At 30.7% G+C, this 7,393-nt stretch overlaps 1 long non-coding RNA gene across 1 annotated transcript; it reads right to left on the bottom strand.

The window, feature by feature from the left end:
• Positions 1-289: 289 nt before the first annotated feature.
• Positions 290-1,692, bottom strand: LOC136090090 (uncharacterized). Its single transcript, XR_010643152.1, has 2 exons — positions 950-1,692; positions 290-828 (listed from the first exon to the last, which is right to left on the bottom strand). It is a non-coding gene; the product is annotated as an uncharacterized LOC136090090 (long non-coding RNA).
• Between the last annotated feature and the right edge of the window lie 5,701 nt (positions 1,693-7,393).

Genomic DNA, 7,393 nt, shown 5'->3' with positions numbered 1-7,393 from the left:
ACAAATATTTTATATACGTATATATTATTTATACTTTTTATAATTTACTACTTTTATACTATATATACCCATTATAAACTTATAAAATACGCTATAGTTTGGATTTACCTTACAAATAGCAGAGGGAAGGGGGGGGGGGGTCCTTAAACTACATTTGTTTGTTTCAATAACTCTAAAAAATTTATTCGTATTATCCATTATGCCTTCGCACTAGCAATATTACAGTGAAAATTTATAATATCAATTTACGTCTAAAAAAATCCATTTTGCAAGAACGCACCTAAACAAATATTTTTTGTAAATTTAATCTCATTTAGCAAAAAATAAAAGTTTACATTAGTATTAAGTTAAAGATTACTAATAAAATTATTAAACTTATAAAAATGTATTTTGGATCACTGTGTCCTCTGGTTTCTCAAAAATCTTTCTAATATACCGTCCAATGAATGTTCATCAAGCGCCGGTTCTTGTTCATCGTGCGCCAGTTCTTTGTTCATCGGCGTCGGTTCTTGGGCAACATCATCATTCATATTCGTCTCCTGAATGCCTTATTTCGTAACCTGATTTGTAACCGCAAAAAACTATTTTAATTAAAATAATTTTAATGTACATTCATAAAATAAAATTAGAATTACACAGAACAACTTTACATATAGAGGATTTTCTGAATGGAAGTTTCCAAAATTTCCTGTACCATCCATGTTTATTTTTGACAAAAATAAACATGGAAAATTTCGAAAGTCGCGCCATATCATATGCAGTGGCTTTTACCAGCTCTGTTCAACCAAATTTCTTTAGCAAATGTAACTAAATTAAGCTAATATGCATCTAAATTAAAAAAATTAAAAAATTTATTTATTAAACCTTAATTAATGCAAAGATGAATACCTACTGCTACACTATCCAACTATCGCTTACAAAATGAATTTAAACTGTTTATAAAACTTACGAAAAAAGTTCTTGCAGCAGGACTTTCATAACGAGAGACCAGCAACTCATATTTTTTAACTGTGTCAATGTTGCAATCAATAATTTCTAAAACATCTTAGTCCATTAAGTTGTTGGCATTTAGGAAGGTAGATTGTCGCGATAAGAGATTTTTAACTTTTTAGCTTCCGACACTCGTTTATTATTTATTAATCAGTCGTTTTGCTTTCAGTTGTTGCAAGGAAGTGAATCTTGTAAACGCATTTAAATTAATTATTTAGCCAATAATAAGTAATTTTTTAATAATTTTTTTTATTTCGTTTTAATTATGCCTATTTAAACCGCGTGATATAAGCTGTTATGTGAGTCTTCTGACCAATGGCTATATTGCTATATTATAATATAATAAACGTTTATTAAACGTCGATCAAACGTTTAGAATAACAACTTATACTAGTCAATATTGTAAACGTTTGATTTACGTTTAATAAACGTATAAATTAAAAGATTTAAAGCGTAGATTTTAAATCTATAAATGTTTACGTTTAATTAAGGTCGATTAAAGGTTTACAATATTGACTAATGTAAGTCGATATTCTAAACGTTAAATCGACGTTTAGTAAACGTATATATAAAAAAGTTTGAAATATACATTTCAAATCAAGCGTCAATTTTTAGTCAATAATAGGTCGCTAAACGTTTTATCTATTTTTCGACCGATTTCGATTAAATATTGACCAATTCTAAACCAATCTGTGTTTACTGGGTTCTTAAACCAGCAAAATGATCAATCTCATCTTTCACGGTAGATTTTATTAATAGAACATTTTTCATATGAAGAACGGCTTAAATTAACAGACTTTTTTGATCACTGTTAGACCTGTAGCAATTCTACACACTTTTTAAATTTGAAAAAACCTATCTTTGGTGCAACTTTTCTAAAACGATTTTACCCATAAATCTAATAAATCAGTAACGACATTTAGAGAGAAATAAAAAATTTTTCTCAGAAAAATCTATTATAAAATTAGGCAAGACAAAATAGTATAAAAATCAGCCCAAATGTTATAATATTTACATCCTATGCAAAATATATTTAACTAATTTTACAAATAATATTATAACGTAATAGTTTAGTCCGTATAACGTCCCCCGATCGACGCATGCCAACTGGGTTGTCTCCTCAAACTTTTACCATTTTACGCTAAAACAACGCTTTTTATTTGTGGTAATTTGTTTTTAATACATTTAACGAGGTTTTAAGTGATTCAAATACAATTTTAAACATTGCCAATAGCATTCGTAAAAGCTTGGTATACATATGGTTTTTAAAGTTAATAACTATAGATGTTCTTTACAATATTTTTTTAAAGTAGAAAATTTATTTACGCTGAATTTGAATTTTTTTTTAAATAGAATTTTCAATACAGTAAAAAAAAATCCCAGCAAGCACAGTAAACAACGTTTAAAAAGCGTTAAAATTTCAGGTTGAAAAATGATTGATTTTTGGTTAAAATGGAAACGCAAATCTACGTTGAAAACAAACGTTTAATCAACATTGAAAAAAAACTAAAAATCAACGTTAGATTAACGTTGATTTAGCGTTGATTAAACGAACTTATATACGAGTTTATAAACCTTAAAAATACAGCTGTTTTAGGCTCCGTGGCTCTTTAAATTCACAAAACATTTATATTTTGTACGAAGTTGTGTTGTTGTGAGAAGAAAAGAAACAATAACTTTTCATAAACTTATAATAGCTGTCATAGTACAATATCTTGTTATTGTACTCCCCATCTTATTCCCAATTGTTACAGCTTTCAATTATTATTATTATTAGTTAGTTTTATATTCTACTATTGACTGTTATTATAGTTTTACAAAGTATCTGCCCTGTCCCAATTTTTTAACACAAGTAACTAAATTTTAATTGAAAGCAAATAAAACCAAAAAAATAATTTAAACATTTTTCGAACAAAAATATTTTACAAAATATCAACCCTTTTGGATAAAGATACATCACACGTATTTTTAACACAAATAATATATGAGTGTCATGTCAGGTTATCCTGCTACTGGTAAAGTGTAACCCAATACAAGCTGCTTCATGTCCAGCTGCCTTGAAGGATACGCTTTTTTAGGCAAAGGCAAGGAGAAGCCAATTTCAGCTTAAAACACCCCCTGCCTTGGGGATCTTGGTTGAGTAAAGGCTAGAGATAGTGTCTTGATAAAAATACTCATCTTGGGCAGATGTTAAACGCATTCAGCTACTGTCTTGTAGAAGGCCTCCAAGGCAATGACTTAAGGGGTAAACAGATTCTATCTGTTGACCAACCTCATTTATTAGGCTGGCGCGGAAGAATTTTTGATACATTATTTCCAGTTAGGATGTTGAACGCTGAATCTTCTTGACTAAATCTTCTAAAACTTTTGATAAAGTTTGACATTCTAATCTTCTCCATAAGCTTTCTTTTTACGGTGTATTAGGTAACATCTTTAAGATTATTGAATCCTTCCTTTACAATTGTAGTATAAAAGCTGTTCTCGATGAACTTCAGGGGTTGCTCAAGGTTCAATACTTAGCCCTATATTCTTTTTAATTACATTAACGATCTTACAGATATTCTCACATTTGAGGTGGCCTTTTTCACAGATGATACTACCATTTATTCTTGTCTTAATAAAATACAAACACTCTCTGATTACAAGAAGAGGGCATTTGACCTTGAAAAAGAAAAAAAATCTTACTTCTGCTACAGCATGGGGCTCATAATGGTTGGTGAACTTTAATTCAGATAAAACTCAATTTTTTCAGCTAATCTTTGTCGCAATAATTTAGATCTTCCTATATTTTGAATGGTAATGTACTCGATGAGTTATCTACCCTTCATCTTCTAGGATTAATTTTTTCGCATGGAATGTATGGAATACTGTTGCCATATCTGGGGCAGATCTTCTAATGATGCGTTTTCTCTTTCAGACAAGGTGCAAAAATGAATTCTTTACATAGTTGGACCTGCTCTTGCAGCCAAACTCCAACCATTATTACATCATCGTAGCGTTGCTTCTCTTTCTCTTTTCTACAAATACTATAATGGGCACTGCTCTAAAGAGCTAACATCTCTTGTACCATCTACTAAAATTCATTCTCGTGTTACTCGTCATTCAATTAAGTCTCATCCTTTTTCTGTGACTGTTCCTAAGTGCTCCAAAATCTCTTATTTGTCTAGTTTTTTCCTCGGACATCAGTTTTTTGGAATTCGCTTCCTTCATCTTGCATTCCTGATTTATATAATGTGCAATCTTTTAAGTCGTCTGTCATTTATTATCTTGCTCTAAAAGCTTCATCTTTTCTTTTCCAGTAACTCGTTTAGTGATTGCTTGCAGTCTTGTTGCAAAGATAAAAATAAAATATATATATATATATATATATATATATATATATATATATATATATATATATATATATATATATATATATATATATATATATATATATATATATAAATTAGTAAAAACACTTCTAATTTTTTTTAATTAATCTAAATTTTTCTTTAACAAATTGCTTTTCCATCAGTAGGTTTATCAAGCTTCCTGTTAAAAGTTAAAGCAAGTTAAATGATCTGATTTATTTCCACTGCGTATCAGCCCGTCTTTTGTTAGAGATGGTGGAAAAGTGTGATTTTCATGAGCAAAAAACTCGTTAAGGTTGCCATCTCGGATCCGGCAGGATATGTACAGTTGCGTAAACAATTAGCAGTTCTTTTTTAGCACAGAAATTTGCGATTGATCTTTAAACTTCGTTTTTGTATTGACGTAACCAAAAAGTGGTGGCTTATTTCGTTTTATTGGATTGAAGATAGACTCCTTACACTCCTTTATTCTGGTTTGGAAAAAATGGTTGAATATTTTTTTTCAAAATTCTCAATTGAATTAACAGTAATTACCACTTCTTCGTCTTTGATATCATGGTTATAAAGCACCACAAGAACTAGGTTTTCATCTTTAAATGGATTACCCATGTTTGAAATTACGACTAAATTCGTAACTTAAGAAGCAAACCAATTTTGATGGCTTTTTATTTTGCTCATGATGTTTTCACAAAATTATCTTAATCATTTTCTGCTAAATTTAATTCATATTCATTTACGCATTGAGCTAACAAAAGTCCACAAATCATCCAGTGAAGTAGTTCTTGGAAATCTTCCGTCAATCCAATTGCGCCTTGATAAAGTTTGAAATATTTTATTTTTAATGAATGGGCTTTCACTTATAAAAAAGAAAAAATTACTACCAAAACAACTTCAATTAATATCATATTTTCAGATAAGCTTTTTAAATAGACATTTTATTGTTAATGTAATAAAAAAACAACCTCCTTTTCTTTTGACGCGTTTTTTTTTATGCTCATGTGCATGGCCTAATCCAATTGAAGAAAACTTTTTCTTTGTTTTGTTTACAATAAACATGCCGTTTTAAATGATCTTGCAATTTCTGAATTTTTTCTTCCAGTTGAATCATAACTGCTAAATGTACGGATAACCAGCGCGAGTAATGCGTATGGTCCAGTGCAAAAAAAAAAAGGCAGCAGTTGTCGAATGCACTGCCTATACAAATCAGAATTTCCAGTCCTTATTGATCGCACAAAAGCTAATATAACCAGCTCAAATATGAGTGTTATTGACCAAAATCTAAATATGGGATAAACCTGTTAACAATCTTCTCTCTAATCATCATAAAGTTTTTCACACCTTTCATTTCGAAAGACGTAGTCTTGATGAGCTTGTATGATAGTCTTGATAAACTTATTTCATCAAAATATGAAGACCAGCAGCTACCTATTACGGAATTACTTTTTTTACTTGGAACGTTTATAACTCAAAATTTTCTGAACAATGATGTTTAGTAAATGTTTATATGTCACAAAATCAAACTCATCCTAAAAATGAAAAACTAGACTTTAAAATATACCTGGTGCACACTTCTTGTTTTTGGTACATGTGATGCATTAAGGTATGGTTTAGCTTTCCCTGCTCATGAACTCTCTGCTTCAACTAAAGTAAAACGCCACCAGGAATTTTTCAACCAATCTCCAATTGTTTTAAGCGCCGCCATTTCGATATGAAGTGGCCCCATCATAATGACAAAAGCTTTTTCTCTTTAGCATTCTTTCCAATTTCGCTGTATCAGTTTCCAATTCCACTGTTTCATCTATTGTGAATTAACAATTGACTGATTGTTAAAGTTGTTTGTTCTAAACCTTGACTACAATCATTACTTTTATTCCCATGTAAAATCGTGTCAACAAATGACTTTAAAGATCCAGGAACAAATGCCCTTTGGCAATCTTGTGAAAAATAACCGTTGAAGTCAAAACTGTGATTTGCGAGAATATCTCGTCGTAAAATTTTTGCTGCTTCAGATAATATAAAAGATTCGTCTTCATAATTCTTTTCATTGCAATTCTTCAAAACATTTCCGACATTTTCGTCAAATGTTAAGTAAGAAAACTTTTTATCACTATACTTCCTTAGATTTTCTACATACGCCAACAATCTTTGCTTTAATTTTGTTGTATGGATCCTTTGAGAAGTGTTTCCACCAAATTCATTAACCATTTATTGGTATATTTCAGTAAGGCCAACTAATTTAAAGACACGGTCTTTATCTTTATACTTTGCTTCTTGTATCATATAATGTTTCAATTCAGCAAGAACCTGGCAATATATTTGTTTTTTAGAACTATCGCAAGACATTTTATCGGAATCTTTTCTATTAAATATTCTATAGAGACTTAACAAACAAGTAGAGTGATACGTAGCATCTTGGGCTATTATGTCACCAGCACCAAGCTTACCTAATAAAGTACTATCTTCAAGAATAGTAGTGCATTTTCGAACACATTTTTCCAATTCAAATGTTGAAACTCGATGAAGTGCACCGTCAGAGCTTTCACAGAAAAATCATTTCAATGGTTTCACAAGCTGCTCTTAAAGAAGTTCTCTTACTTGGTAGCAGATTGATGCTCAACATCACCATCTTTCTTCTTGTTGATTAAGTAGTACATGTTTTTCTAACTTCATATTGCTAAATTTGTGCGGCCGTGGCGCAGTGGTTAGAACGCTTGCTATTAAGCAGGAGATCCAGGTTCGAAACGCGCTCTGTACATGTTTTCGCGTCACGGTAAGGAAGGAGGCGTGAACTTCCTGGTTAAATGCACTTCCGCGGTGCTCTGTGACAAGACCGTTAGGACTTCTTGGGGCACCTAACATTAAAAAAAAAAAAAAAAATTTATTATTACCCAACTTATGAAACTATACATAATGAATAAATTTATCCAATAAAATATTTGTATCTACATTACCAAATAATATTGTAATTGGTGACTCGCCCATTCTTTCAAATTTTTCTATGTTTATGGCAACTTTTTCATGTGTAGCTCTCGCATCGTGGTTTTTTTTTTAAC

Source organism: Hydra vulgaris, chromosome 13 (assembly GCF_038396675.1).
Source record: "Hydra vulgaris chromosome 13, alternate assembly HydraT2T_AEP".
Lineage (NCBI taxonomy): Eukaryota > Metazoa > Cnidaria > Hydrozoa > Anthoathecata > Hydridae > Hydra > Hydra vulgaris.
The sequence above is the reverse complement of the archived record's forward strand: the minus strand, read 5'-3'. Positions and strand labels throughout refer to the sequence as shown.